The 16139-nt window shown below is 38.6% G+C and overlaps 1 protein-coding gene and 1 pseudogene across 1 annotated transcript in view; both read right to left on the bottom strand.

The window, feature by feature from the left end:
* The window catches only part of PIK3R3 (phosphoinositide-3-kinase regulatory subunit 3), a 128228-nt gene that overhangs the window by 96660 nt on the left and 15429 nt on the right, over positions 1-16139 (bottom strand). The window lies entirely within an intron of this gene.
* On the bottom strand, positions 11555-12015 carry LOC114224309 (ubiquitin-ribosomal protein eS31 fusion protein pseudogene; annotated as a pseudogene).

Below are 16139 nucleotides of genomic sequence, written 5' to 3'. Positions count from 1 at the left end.
GTATCTCTCCTTCCCTGTGGTTATAATCTCTTCTCACCACCAAACCCATCCTTCCTGTCCCATCAAATCACACCCCATTTAACTCAACTTTATCTCTACCTTATCATCTCCACCAAAACATAATATACATACAACTCTTCTATCTTTGAAAAAAAATTGTTTCTCAGATCTACATCTCTCTCTAGCTACCTCTCACTTCTGCTTCACAGCAAGTTTTCTGAGCGGTCTATAAGTGTAGTCTCTATTTTCTTACCTCCCACTCAACTCTTGAATCTAATTTGATTTCTACCCCATTCACAAAATATAATCTTGTTAAGGTCTTCTCAGCAACAGAGTCCAGCAGAAACTTTTTTTTTTAAGATTTTATTTATTTATTTGAGAGAGAGAATGAGAGACAGAGAGCACGAGAGGGAAGAGGGTCAGAGGGAGAAGCAGACTCCCCCGACCCCGAGCAGGGAGCCCGATGTGGGACTCGATCCTGGGACTCCAGGATCATGACCCGAGCCGAAGGCAGTCGCCCAACCAACTGAGCCACCCAGGCGCCCCAGCAGAAACTTTTCTATCTTTATTTCACAACCACTTTAAATTTTACACTGTTAGCCATTTTTTCTTTCTTGAAAGGGTCTCCCTGGATTTCCCCAGAGACCAGTTTCCTTGTTCATTTCCTACCTTTCCTGCTGCTTTTGAGTCTTGAATCTAGTCATGTTGGTTTAGCATACAATGTTTCAAGAGTTCGTAACTACCTATAGGATAAAGTCCAAACTCAAACTCTTCATTCAGCATGGCATATAAGGCCCTTCATGGTCTGGCCTCCTTTTTTTTTTTTTTTTAAGATTTATTTATTTGAGAGAGGGGGAGAATGTGAGCAAGAGAGCAAGGGGGAGGGGCAGAGAGAGAGAGAAACTCAAGCAGCACAGAGCCCACAACCCAAAGATCATGACCTGAGCTGAAACCAAGAGTTGGAGGCTTAACCGACTGTACCACCCAGGTGCCCCTCTGCTTACTCTTCTACGCTCATTCTCCTATTACTTTCCCACGGGCACCTTTTACCCTAGGCACACCAAAAACACCCACAGCTCATCCAAACAAACACTTTCTCATGCCTTTGTACTTATGTTCCCTGTACTTCACAAAATACCCATTCCTTCCTCCCTCCCCTCCAGCCCTTTCTCTCACCATACTCCTTTATAACCAGCTACTTTTGCGGGGGCGGGGGAGAGGGGGATCAGGTCATACACAATTTTTTCTGTGAAACCTTCCCTCACATCTTTAGTCTAAACACCACTACTTCTTTGATTCCACAGAGCTTTTCTCAACCTTCTAATATAAAGCTTATTCATTATAGTTTAGCTATTCACTTGTCTTTGTGATAAACTGTGAGCTCCTTGAGGACACACATTTTCTTATTTATCTTTTATATCACCATTGTTGAGTGTCTCACAAAGAGAAGGCACTCAATAATATTTGTTGAATTAATACAAGAGATGACCAGCATTTAGGCTTACCAGAGAGAAGTGAAGATCCAAGAATAATCATGCTGTAAGTACAGCATGGAATTTTACTGAAGGCAGGGGGGAAAAAATGATCAGCCTGGAGAGAGAAAAAAATTTTTGAAATTTCCCATAGAAAAAGGTAAAATAGGCTAACAGAAAAAAAAATGATAATCAGCCACATCTGCTATGAATATTAACTCATTGCTTCTTTTTGCCCAAAATTTTACCCATACGGATCTTAGAGCCAAATACACAATAGAGTCAGGTAGCTTCTAGCAAGTAAGATGTACAGCAGCCTCTAGCAAAACTTCCAGCATAAACCACTCGCCTTAACCTCTCTAACATTTTCTCACTGTTATCACAAAAACACAGACCTTCCAGAAGAGTACCTGCTACATGCCAGATACAAGCTAAGTATTATTTCATTATATGTATATGTATGTATATGTAATAGTTTTATAATTCTTATAAAAATCTTTGTGAATTAAGTATTACTACTCCCATTTTATAGAGAACTCTTCAATGCCACATCATTGTTAAGCAGACTAAATTCAAACCAGTCTTCTAATAAAGTATAATTATCCTCTCAAGGCAGCAACTACATGAAATGAACATGTGATCTGAAAGTTTCCAGTTGTCTTTCAGGCACCTTTACATCATGTGTAAGCCTAACTCTAAGCTAGCCTTCTACAGCAGATGTTGTGGAAAATTCAAGATAAGACATTCACCAAATTCATTCTCTGCTAGTAAGGGTCCTCTGTCTTTTATCCATACTTCCAATTCCTTGTTCGTCAAACCCTAAGAAACAAGGTTAGTGAAAATTTTATTCTCAAATTTAGAGTCTGTGAGGTAGATAGAATAATAGTCCTACAAAGATGTCCACATCCCAAACCCTGGAACCTGTGAATATTTTATATCACATAACAAAAGGGATTTTGCAGATGAGATTAAGAACATTGACACAGAAAGATTATTTTGGATTATCCATGTGGGCCAGAGAAATCAAAAAAGTCATTATAAAAGGGAGGCAAGAATATCAGTCAGAGAAACAGATATGACAACAGAAGTAGAAGACAGAAAGAGAGATTTAAAGATGCAACATTACTGGCTTTGAAATGAAGTAAGGGGCCAGCAGCCAAGGAATGCAGGCAGCTCCTAGAACAAAATGGATTATTCTCTAGGGCCTCCAAAAGGAATACAGCCTGCTGACATCTTGATTTTAGGACTTTTGATGTCCAAAACTGCAAGATGATAAATGTGAGTTGTTTTAAGCCACTAAATTTATGGTAATTCATATGGCAACAATAGGAAACTAATAAGAGTTTTTACTTATCAATGCCTGAGAGTAAGAGGTGATTAATTTTTTGTATTAAATTTAGTATTTACTTGTAAATCTTTTAACTTTTTATAGGTACTTTCGACATTGTTTTTGCTATATAATAATAAATCTAGGACAAAAACTGTCCACAATCCGGTTATCAAATCAATGTTTCCATTTGATCATATTCTAGGTCTTTTCCTTCACCATATTCTATTTTTATGTATTTGTGGTAGTATCAAGGAATGGATTTTGTAATCTATATTTTTACTAGTAATGCTTACTCCATGAGTTCTTTCCCATTTTGCTTCATTTTTTTCTGAGATCCTCTTAACCTGTTCTTTCTAAGCTCAGGTAAGCATCTTTCACTGCTCCTGCAACATTTCAAAAATACTCCTGCATCAAGTTCTTTGTAATTGCTGTTCACTCTTCCTCTAATACCCTTCATTCAGCTATCCCCACAACTCACTCCTTCAACTTCCGCCAGGTCTCTGCTCAAAATGTCATCTTAAGATATTTGGAATACATGTAAAAGACAAGAATATCCAGAATCTTTAACTCCAACAAACCAATAAGAAAAAAAGACAATCCAATAGAAAAATGGGCAAAAGACATGAAAAGGTGTCTCATACAAGAGAATAACCAAATGGCCAACATGTGAGAAGATGATCAACCACATTAGGAATCAGGAAAATGCAAATGAATTTAAACCGTAATGAGATGCCACTACACACTTAGATGATTTGCAAAAATGTAAATATATGACAACACCTAGGGATTAGTAGATGTAGTTAACGCTCAGATACCGTTACAGATAGAAATAATTTGGCATTCTCTAGAAGGGCTGAGATACACATATTTTATAAACCAGAATTCTCAATCCTAGATATACCTTAGAGAAATGCATTCACATATGACATATGTGCAAAATCTTCATAACAGCATTGTCCATAATAGCCAAGATAGAAACTACCCAAATGTCTATTAAAAGTAGAAATAGGGGCACCTGGGTGGCTCAGTCATTAAGCATCTACCTTCAGTGCAGGCCATGATCCCAGGGTCCTGGAATCGAGCCCCGCATCAGGCTCCCTGCTCCATGGGAAGCCTGCTTCTCCCTCTTCACTCCCCCTGCTTGTGTACCCTCTCTCACTGTGTCTCTCTCTGTCAAATAAATAAATAAAATCTTTAAAAAAATAAATAAATAAAAGTAGAAATAAACTGTTCTACAACAAAATACCATATAATAAAAAAATAAGAAACTACGGCTACATAAAAACAGTATAGATGCCTCAGCATAATAGTGAGCAAAACACACAAAAGCAGACATACAGTGTAATTCCATATATAGCAAATTCAAAAACAAGCAAAACTAAAATATATTATTTAGGAATACAATTATAAAGAAAAATAAGAAAATAATTACCATAAAAATTAAGTCAATGGTTTACTCTGGTGGGAAGAAGGGGGATATATGCCAAAAGGGCATGCTTTTGGCTTCTGGGAAGCTGGCCATCTTCGACATCTTTATCTATGTGGTAGTTACATAGTTGTTCACAAACGTCAATAAACTACATTTATGTTTATATACTATATAAATTACATGTATGTTTTATACACTTATTAACATGTATTTTATTTCACAATAAGAAGGTTAAACCACCATATCAGTGAGGCCTCTATCCAGAATAAAACAGTAATTCCTCTCTGCCCTCCATCCCCTTTAGCCAGTTGGGTTTTTCCTCCATAGCATTTATCTTTGCCTAACATACTATATATTTACTTCTTAATTTATTGTCATACCTCCTCCTGCATAAAACAAGGACTATATTCCCAGCCATTAGAAGAGTACTTGGAATAAAATACACCTTTACACCTTTCTCTATGTGCATATAATGCTAAAAAAAAAAAGTATGTATTTATATCTTTATTTTACAAAAATATTATACACATTTCTTTATAACTTGCTTGTTTTAATCTATAACCTCTCAGATATCCTTCTAGGTCACGATACACAGATTTAACTCATTCTCCTTGGGTTGCATAATATTCCACAATATAAGTATATTATAATCTATATCCATGCCCACTATTGATAGACATTCAGGCTATTTCCAATTTTTGCCATTAAAAACAACATACTTTCATTTCTACAGAATAGATTTCCAGAAGACAAATTTGACTAATTATTATTGCCAAACCTTCCAAAATGGCTATAGCAATTCACATTTTTACCAATACTGAACCTAACTCATGAAACTTAACAGTTTTCTTTTTTTAAATTTTTTTAATTATTTACACATAATGTATTATTTCTTTCAGGGGTACAAGTCTGTGATTCATCAGTCTTACACAACACACAGCACTCACCACAACACATACCCTCCCCAATGTCCATCAGCCACCCCATCTCCCCACCCCCTCCCCTCCATCAACCCTCAGTTTGTTTCCTAAGATTAAGAGTCTCTTGGGGTGCCTGGGTGGTTCAGTCATTAAGTCTCTGCCTTCAGCTCAGGTTATGATCCCAGGGTCCTGGGATCGAGCTCCACATCGGGCTCCCTGCTCAGTGGGAAGCCTGCTTCTCCCTCTCCCTCTGCCTGCTGCTCTGCCTACTTGTGCTCTCTCTGTGTCAAATAAAGAAAATCTTAAAAAAAAGAAAAGTCTCTTATGATTGATTTCTCTCTGGTTTCATCTTGTTTCATTTTTTCCTCTTCCCCTATGATCCCCTGCCTTATTTCACAAATTCTACATATCAGTGAGATCATATGATAATTGCCTTTCTCTGACTGACTTATTTCACTTAGCATAACATCCTCTACTTCCAACCATGGCATTGCAAATGGCAAGATTTCATTTTTTGACGGCTGCATAATATTCCATTGTGTGTGTGTGTGTGTGTTTGTGTTTGTGTGTGTGACATCTGGGCTCTTTCCATAGTTTGGCTATTGTGGACATTGCTGCTATAAACACTGGGGTGCTAGTGCCCCTTAGGATAACTACATTTGTATCGTTGAGGTAAATACCCAAGTAGTGCAATTGCTGGGTCGTAGGGTATTAACAGTTTTCTTATAATTTATGCCCACTTGCAGTGCAGCAAAAGTGGTCCTAAGAGGGAAGTATATAGCAATACAGGCCTACCTCAAGAAGAAAAATCTCAAACAACCTAACCTTACACCTAAAAGAACAATAAACAATGCCTAAAGCCAGCAGAAGGAAAAAATAAAGATTAAAGCAGAAATAAATGATATAGAAACTAAAAAAAAAAAAAAAAAAAAAAAAAATCAATGAAACCAGGAGCTGGTTCTTTGAAAAAATTAACAAAATTGATGATCAGATTTATCAAAAAAGAAAACAGGAAGGGCCCAAATAAATAAATTCACAAATAAGACAGGAGAAATAACCAACACCACAGAAATACAATTAAAAGAATATTATTTTTAAAGATTTTATGTATTTATCTGAGAGACAGACAGAGCACGCACAAGTGGGGTGAGGGGCAGAGGGAGAAGCAGGCTCCCCGCTGAGCAGGGAGCCCAATGCGGGGCTCGATCCCAGGACCCTGGGATCATGACCTGAGCTGAAGGCAGACGCTTCACTAACTGAACCACCCAGGTGCCCCCAATTATAAGAATATTATGAAAAAACTATATGCCAACAAATTGTGGACAACCTAGAAGAAATGGATAAATTCCTAGAAACATATAAATTACCAAAACTGAAACAGGGAAAAACAGAAAACATGAACAGACCAATAACGCATAAAGAAATTGATTCAGTAACCAAAAAACACCCAACAAACAAAAGTCCAGGACCAGATGGCTTCGCAGGTGAATTCTACCAAACGTTTAAAGGAGTTAATACCTATCCTTCTCAAACTATTCCAAAAAACAGAAAAGGAAGGAAAACTTCCAAATTCATTCTCTAAAGCCAGCATTACCCAAAACCAGGTAAAGACACCACTAAACAAGAGAACTACAGGCCAATATCCCTGATGAACATAGATGCAAAAATCCTCAATAAAATATTAGCAAACCAAATCCAACAATACATTAAAAAATCATTCACCATGATTAAGTGGAATTTATTCCTGGGTTGCAAGGGTGGTTCAATATTCACAAATCAATGTGATACATACACCACATTAATAAAAGAAAGGATAAGAACCATATGATCATTTCAGTAGATGCAGAAAAAGCATTTGACAAAGTACAACATCCATTCGTGATAAAACCTTCAACAAGGTAGGTTTTGAGGGAACATAACCTCAACATAATAAAGGCCATATATGAAAAACCCACAGCAAGTATCATCCTCAATAGGGAAAAACTGAGAGCTTTTCCTCTACAGTCAGGAACAAGACTGAGATGTCCATTCTCACCACTTTATTCAGTAAAGTACTGGAAGTCCTAGCCACAGCAATCATACAGCAAAAAGAAATAAAAGGCATCCAAATCAGCAAGGAAGAAGTAAAACTTTCGCTAGTGCAACTGACATGATACTCTATATAAAAAACCTGAAAGACTCCACCAAAAAACTGCTACCACTGATAAATGAATGCCATAAAGTTGCAGGATACAAACCAACTTACAGAAATCTGCTGCATTTCTATACACCAAATGTGAAGTAGAAGAAAGAGAAATTAAGGAATCAATCCCATTTACAAGTGCACCAAAAAGAACAAAATACCTAGGAATAAACCTAACCAAAGAGGTGAAAGATCTATACTCGGAAAACTGTATGACACTCATGAAAGAAATGAAGATGACACAAGAAAATGGAACGATGTTCCATGCTCCTAGATTGAAAGGACAGATATTGTTAAAATGTCTATACTCCCCAAAGCAATCTATACGTTTAATGCAATCCCTATCAAAATACCAACAGCATTTTTCACAGAGCTGGAACAAACAATCCTAAAATGTGTATGGAAGCACAAAAGACCCCAAATAGCCAAAGCAACCTTGAAAAAGAAAAGCAAAGTTGGAGGCATCACAATTCTGGACTTCAAGTTATATTACAAAGCTGTGGTGATCAAAACAGTATGGTACTGACACAAAATTAGACACATAGATCAATGGAACAGAATAGAAAACCCAGAAATGAACCCACAACTATCTGGTCAATTAATCTTCAACAAAGCAGGAAAGAATATCCAGTGGGAAAAGGACAGTCTCTTCAACAAATGGTTGGGAAAACTGGACAGCAACATGCAAAAGGATGAGAGTGGACCACTATACCACACACAAAATCAAAATGGATTGAAGACCTCAATGTGAGACCTGAAAACTAGAGGAGAATACAGGCAGTAACTTCTTTGACATCAGCTGTAGCAACTTCTTTCTAGGCCTGTCCCCGAGGCAAGGGAAACAAAAGCAAAAATAAACTATCAGGACTATATCAAAATGCTTCTGCACAGCGAAGGAAACAGTCAACAAAACTAAAAGGCAACCAACAGTATGGGAGAAGACATTTGCAAATGACACATCTGATAAAGCATACATATCTAAAATATATAAAGAACTTCTAAAACTCAATACCCAAAAAACAAACAATCCAATTAAAAAGTGGGCAGAACAGACATTTCTCCAAGGAAGATATCCAGATGGCCAACAGACACATGGAAAGATGTTCATCATCACTGATCATCAGGGAAATGCAAATCAAAACCATGATGAGATATCACCTCACACCTGTCAGAATGGCTAAAATCAACAACAAAAGAAACAACGGGTGTTGGTGTGAAAGTGGAGAAAAGGGAACCCTTTTGCGCTGTTGGTGGGAATGCAACCTGGTGCAACCATTGTGAAAAACAATATAGGGGTCCCTCAAAAAGTTAAAAACAGAACTACCCTACAATCCAACAATTGCACTGTTAGGTATTTACCCAAATAATACAAAAATACTAATTCAAAGGGATACATGCTTCTCGATTACAGAATTATCTATAATAACCAAATTATGGAATCAGCCCAAGTGTCCACCAATTGATGAATGGATGAAGAAGATGCACTATATATATATATATATATATATATATACAATGAAATATTCAGCCATAAAAAAGAATGAAATCTTGCTATTTACAACAACATGGATGGAGCTAGAGAGTATTATGCTAAGTAAGTCAAAGACAAATACCATATGATTTCACTCATATGTGAAATTTAAGAAACAAAACAAATGAGCAAAGGGGGGAAGAGAGAAAGAGGCAAACCAAGAAACAGACTCTTAACTACAGAGAACAAACATGGTTACCAGAAGGGAGTTGGGCAGGGGGATGGGTTAAACAGGTGATGGGGATTGAGAAATGCACCATTGTGGGCGCCTGGGTGGCTCAGATGGATAAGCGTCTGCCTTCAGCTCAGGTCATGATCCCAGGGTCCTGGGATCAAGTCCCGCATCGGGCTCCCTGCTCAATGCAGAGCCTGCTTCTCCCTCTCCCTCTGCCATTCCCTCTGCTTGTGCTCTTCTGTCTCTCTGTCAAATAAATAAATAAAATCTTAAAAAAAAAAAAGGAAAGAAATGCACCATTGTGATAAGCACTAGGTGATGTATGAAAGTACTGAACCACTGTATTACATACCTGAAATGAATATCACACTGTATGTGAACTGCAATTTAAATAAAAACTTTTAAAAAGAACATACAAAATAAAGTTTATGCCCACTTGCTTTCAAAAAGCTGCTTAAATAAGATGAAGCAAATTAAACGTCTGGAAATTTTTTTTTTTAGTCAACTCTTTCCCTAATGTGGGGCTCGAACTCATGACTCCAAGATCAAGAGTCCCATGCTCTACCAACTGAGCCAGCCAGGTGCCCCACTTCTAGAAATTTAAATTGACCTCAGCAACTAATACCCTGGGAGTAGTCAAGGACCCACTGCAATCTCTCCCACACTTTTAGGAACTTAATAGTATCTGATTTACTACTATCTGCTCTAGGTTTCAAACCTAGAAGCAGTAAAATCTGTTCCCTTTTCCTCCCCCAATAAAGCCTAAGAGAAAAAGAACTCCTCCAAAAGGAGAAAATCTTTTCCATTTCACCTCTGCCTCATTTTGATTTAAAAAGCCATATGATCCAAGCCTGTCCTTCCTTCTTAAACTGTGTCTCTTCGTTTATAGTACCATCATCTCCCAAGCCAGAAAACTAAGTCATTCTAGATTCTTTCATTTTTCTCAGGATAGTCTAAGTTCCATCAATTCTACTTTTTAAACAATTCTCCTATTTATTCTCACTATTACTACCTTATCTTAGGCTTTTGGGGGGGTTCTCTTTTTTAATGATTAGAAAATTAAATAAAAATACAATCTCCAGTTACAAATATTAAGTGGGTGTGGATGCAGAACTAGGGATCACTAGTTAAGATTGGCTAATAGAGGGGCGCCTGGGTGGCTCAGTTGGTTAAGTGTCTGCCTTCGGCTCGGGTCATGATCTCAGGGTCCTGGGATCAAGCCCCTTATCAGGCTCCCTGCTTTGCAGGGAGTCTGCTTCTTCCTCTGCCTGCCACACCCCCTGCTTGTGCTCTCTCTGCCTCTGTCAAATAAATATTAAAAAGAAAAAAAAAGACTGGTTAATACAGGGGCACCTGCCTGACTCAGTTGGTGGAGTGTGCGACTTTTGATCTTGGGGTTGTGAGTTCAACCCCCAAGTTGGGTGGTAGAGATTACTTTAAAAATCTTTTAAATCTAAAAGAAAAGGGGGGGGCTCCTGGGGGGCTTAGTCGTTAAGCATCTGCCTTAGGCTTGGGTCATGGTCCCAGGGTCCTGGGATCGAGCCCCACATCAGGCTCCTTGCTCAGCGGGGAGCCTGCTTCTCTCTCTCCCACTCCCCCTGCTTGTGTTTCCTCTCTCGCTGTGTCTTTTTCTGTCAAATAAAATCTTAAAAAAAAAAAAAAAAGGAGTGGCTAATACAATGTCTCTACTGCTAAAACAAAATTAAATTTACAGTGGAAATCTCCATGAGTCCACATGAATTCTGTACACCAGGTCTCCATCTCTCCACTTCTTCCATTTTTTTTTCACCTTAGGCTTTCATAGTATCTTTCATCTGTACTGAAATAGCCTCCTAACCAGTTTCTCTTCTTTAATCTCACTCTCCTCCAATCCATTTATCACTTTTGCAGCTAATATATTCTTTTCCCTACTTGAAACCAGTCAATGGCTCCCCAACCTGTAGGTGTAGAATTCAGGGCTCTTCATGATTTGGCCCTCACCCTCTCTCCAGATTCATCTACCACCACTTCCCACCTCATACGTCATGTTTCAACAAAAGTGAATTACTTACAGTTCCCAAAATACACCGAGGTGTTTCAACAATCCTGTGCATTTATCCAGGCTGTTACATCTCCACTACCCCACCAGTAAACCAATCATTCCCTCTTCATTTTCTATATTTTTCTATTACTACAGTTAAAACATTCATTTAACCCACATTTACTGAGCACCTCTATGTGCCACAGAGAGTGCTAGGTACTAGAGATCCAGCAGTTAATTATAGTCCTTATCCTGATGGAACTTATAATCTAATGAGGACTAAGACATTAAACAACTGATAATAAATGTGGTTAAGGATTACAAAGAAGTAATACAGTATATAATGGAAATGTGTATTAGATGGAAGCCAGGAGAAAGGGAGGGAGTTATAAAGAGAAATACTACACGCATTTGTTTACATGTTGGTATTCCTTAGTCTGAGCTTCCTTTTTTTTAAATGTTAGTTCATGTCTTTTAGTATTAACCCATATACAATTACTCGTCTTCTGGTTTGTTGAAGCAATAAGTCAGACAACATTTGCCACAATAATGTCTGTCGAAGTGGCTAGCCATGAAAACTCCAGCACCACACTCATGTGAAGGGCACTCTCAATGAAGGCGGCTGATTTTGCCATTCTCATCCACCTATAGTATTTCAGGACGACCAGTTTAACCTTCTTTCTCTTATGCTTATTCTTCTTGGGAGTCGTGTAAGACTTCTTCCTTTCTTAGCACCACCACGAAGTCTCAACACAAGATGAAGAGTGGACTCCTTTTGAATGTTGTAGTCAAAGTGTGTGCCTCTTCCAGTTGCTTCCCAGCAAAAATCAGTCTGCCGATCAGGAGAAATTCCTTCCTTATCCTGAATCTTGGCCTTTACATTTTCTATTCAACCCCGAGAGTTCAACCCCGAGAATGATGGTCTTCCCTCTAAGGGTTTTCACGAAAATCTGCATCTTGGTGGCAGTTCCACCACAGATGGCAGATCGGAAAGGAAAGCATAGTCTGAGCTTCTTAAAGACCAGAATTATGCCATCTTTTATCAATAGCCAGGACAGTAAATAGTAATGTATAGTAATGTGCATTGACTGTTTACAAAGATGGCTGCCCTATTAATTCCTGAGCTAATCACTGAGGTCAGGTGAATGCAATAATCTTAATGGCCAGGCCTGGGTCATGTGCCCACCATTAAAGCCAATGGGTTAGATCAACTCTACCGAAGCCACACTGATTACAAATGGGGAATGAGTGGTTAAGAGAACAATTGGAAGCTGTTACCTAAATAAGAGGGCAGGAAAGCTGGATAGACAAAAACAGCAGTCCTCTCCTTAGTGGACATTGTAATTATCTCTTCAAAACATGTCTTGTTCCAGGGCACCTGGGTGCCTGAGTTGGTTGAGCATCCAACTCTTGATTTCAGCTCAGGTCATGATCTCAGCGTTGTGAGATCAAGCCCTGCATCAGGCTCCATGCTCAGTGGGGAGTCTGCTTGAGATTCTTTCTCTCTCTCCTTCTGCCCCTCCCCACACTCATGCTTGCTCTTGTACTCTCTCAAATAAATAAATCTTTTTAAAAAAAGGTATCTTGTTTCTTCCACACACTAGTAAGGTATTTGGGTGGGACTGACCCCTTCCCCAGCTCCAGGAGTAGACCCTGATTTGACACAGCAATGTTTCTCAAAGTGTTTGTAGACTAGCCAAATGAGGAACATCTGGAAACCTGTTTCAACTACAAATTCTTAGAACCCAGCCCCAAACCTACTAAAATCAGAAATCAGGGGGTTGGGCTTAGCAATCTGTGTTTTAACAAGTCCTCCAGGTGGTTAAGATACATGCTCAAGGTTAAGAGCCACTGGTCTAGACAGAAAGCTACAGTTAATAGTTCAGATTTTAAGAGTGATCCTTTGGAACACGGGGATAGTCTAATGTCAAGTTCAGAATTTTTGTGTTATATTTGTGGGAAGCATCCTTTTTCTCCCCTAGATATTAGGAAACATGTAATCCCCGTCATCTGTACTACAGTCATCTTGTACTACACCAAGGAAGCCTGCCTAAGAAACTGATAAAGGGGAGAGCCAAGAGAAATGCAGAAAAACAGGGCCAAAGCCTGATAGTCTTGATCAAACTATGTCAGGGGCCCTTATTCCCTTTGGACTTTTCAATTACATGAAACTATAAATTCTCTTTGTTTAAACCAATTTCAGTTGGACTTTTTGTCATGGAAACAAAGTATCCAGAGAGCCACTATATCAAGTTACACATCTATCCCTAAACACCATAGGGAAAGTATACTAGGAAATACTATCTAGTCAACTGTCTAGCCTCTCTCTAAATTAGGGTTGCCAGATTTAGCAAATAAAAATATAGGACAGCCAGTTAAATTTGAATTTCAGATAAACAATTTTTCAGTATTAGTACATCACAAATATTGCATGGGACATTGCATGTATTTTATCTAGCAACTCTACTCTAAATGCCTTTTGTTGATCCCCAGTAATCAAAAGAGAGGCCTGAGGGCGCCTGGGTGACTCAGTCGTTAAGCGTCTGCCTTCGGCTCAGGTCATGATTCCAGAGTCCTGGGATCAAGCCTCACATCTGGCTCCCTGCTCGGCGGGAAGCCTGCTTCTCCCTCTCCCCCTGCTTGTGTTCCCTCTCTCTAGCTGTCTCTCTCTCTGTCAAAATAAATAAATAAAATCTTTAAAAAAAAGTCATCTTTAAAAAAAAAAAGAGAGAGAGGCCTGAGTCAGTTTCAGTCAGACCGATGTCATAGCTGCTCTTGGGGTTTATGACTAGTAGGGGAAAAGACTAAATCCAAGTCCTGAACTAATGTGCTGCAACAGGTCTGTACCTGATAGTCCTTTTAAAGCTAAGCAGACTTTTCTAAAAGCCAAAACATATACTCTCTGTAACAGCTTAGTGTGACAAAATCAAAAATGTTGTTGTGTGAGCATTCATAACTTCCTTTCTTTACTCCCTTGGTTCCTGACCCTTATTATAAAAATCAAAGCAATGAAACAGGCAAAGGAGAGAGTTAAAGGGAGACGGATACTCCTGGAAAAGGGAAGAATAAATTTGAGAAAGGGAGGAAAAGACAAGAACGAGACCATTCAAATTGTTAAGAGTTCGGCAAGTTTTAAAAAAGAAAAGGAAGTCTGGGATTAACCATGCAAAGACTTTGATCAAAAATGGAGAAATCAGATTATAAGTAGTATTACAGTATGGTATGAATGTTATCCCCTTTGGCATCTTTGAGAGGCTGGAATAAAGATTTAAATTACTTTTCAACCTAACTGAAATGTTAGGCTGGTGCTTCCTCTGAATGGAAGAGAGGAGATATATCACAAAACATCCCAGGTTAATAATGAAAATAATAAAACAATAGATAACTGCACTAAGGGTCTTACATGTGCTAATTCATATAATTCTTTCAATAGCCTTACAATGGGGTTAATGTTCTTCTTCCTGCTATACAGGTTAGGAAACTGTCCAGGGTCACAAACTATAAATAGACAGGGCTAGAATTGGAAATTCAAGCAATCTGAGTCTAGAGCTCCTAAACAGTGAGCAACACTTCCCTATTTTATAGCATTCTCTATACTCAAGCACTTAAGGATTACAGTAATAATCAAAACCACATGTAGTTTAATTATTCTAAAATACCAACAACTTTAGCATATAAAATAAAATGAAACATGTATGGCATGACTTTAATTCTCTTTAATTTCTTCTCCCCTTGGCGTACCTGGCTGGCTTAGTCAGTAGAGCGTGCAACTCTTGATCTTGGGGTTGTGAGTTTGAGCCCCACCCCTTTGGATGCAGAGATTAGTCAAAAATAAAATCTTTTAAAAAAAAATTTCCTCTCCCCTTCAGAGCCCACCATGAAAACTAAGAACCTTTTTTTTTTTTAAATAAGATTTTATTTGACAGACAGTGAGAGAGGGAACACAAACGGGGAGTGTGAAAGGGAGAAGTAGGCTTCCCACTGAGCAGGAAGCCCGATGAGGGGCTCGATCCCAGGACTCTGGGATCATGACCTGTGCTGAAGGCAGACGCTTAACAACTGAGCCACCCAGGTGCCCCAGAAACTAAAAACCTTAAGATAGCTTCCTTTCCAAAGTTACTTTTGAAAGTAAATTATAGTACAGTCCAGATTTATAACGTTCATAAAAATAACTCATGACTAGGTCTTCATCAAGTAACTAACTCCACAGATTATGCTGCTTTACACCCAGATGTCAGAGATCAGAAATCATAACACTTTAAAAAAGAGAAAAATGGGGCACCTGGGTGGCTCAGTCAGTTAAGCATCCAACTATTGATTTCAGCTCAGGTCATGTCTCAGGTTCCCGCGATCTAGCCCTGTGTCAGGCTCTGTGCTCTGCGGGGAGTCTGCTTGAGATTTTTCTCTCCCTCTCCCTCTGTCCCTGTCCCCCAAGCTTGCTAGTAAATCTTAAAAAAGAGAAAAATACATCAAAAAATATAAAAATGGCTTGGCATTATAAGTTAAATCTTTTAATTATTAAAGCATATGGTGAAATATAAAGCTAAGAAATTCTAAAATAGTTAATATAACTAATAACAATGTTCAGAATCCACCTACTTCTCTCTACCTCTGGAGCTTCCACCTTGTCCAAGGCACCATCATCCCTCAGCTTGTTTACTGCAGTAGCCTCCTAACCACTTTCTCCACTTCCACCTTTTCCTATCCTCCACCAGCAGCCTGAATGATCCTTTTAAGCAAGAATCATAATACATCACTGTTTAATACACTTGGATGGCTTCTCATTTCAGTCGAGTTTTTAAAAGCCAAGTTCTTACAATGTCCTATATGGTCTTCCCTGACACCACATAACTTTTCATTTTTTTAAACTACATATCACATTTTTTTAAATTTTTAATTTATTTAAATAATCTCTACACCCAACAAGGGCTCGAACTCATGACCCCAAGAGCAAGAGTCACATGCTCTTCTATCTGAGCCAGCCAGAGGCCCCTACTCATCTTCATTACTTTCCCCTTATTCCACTCCAGCTACACTAGCCTCCTAGATGATCCCTGAACACAAGACAGAGATGCTCCTT

Source organism: Eumetopias jubatus, unplaced genomic scaffold, assembly GCF_037043125.1.
Source record: "Eumetopias jubatus isolate StellerSeaLion01/CBP00866 unplaced genomic scaffold, mEumJub1_p1.0 scaffold_4, whole genome shotgun sequence".
Taxonomy (NCBI): Eukaryota; Metazoa; Chordata; class Mammalia; order Carnivora; family Otariidae; genus Eumetopias; species Eumetopias jubatus.
The sequence above is the reverse complement of the archived record's forward strand: the minus strand, read 5'-3'. Positions and strand labels throughout refer to the sequence as shown.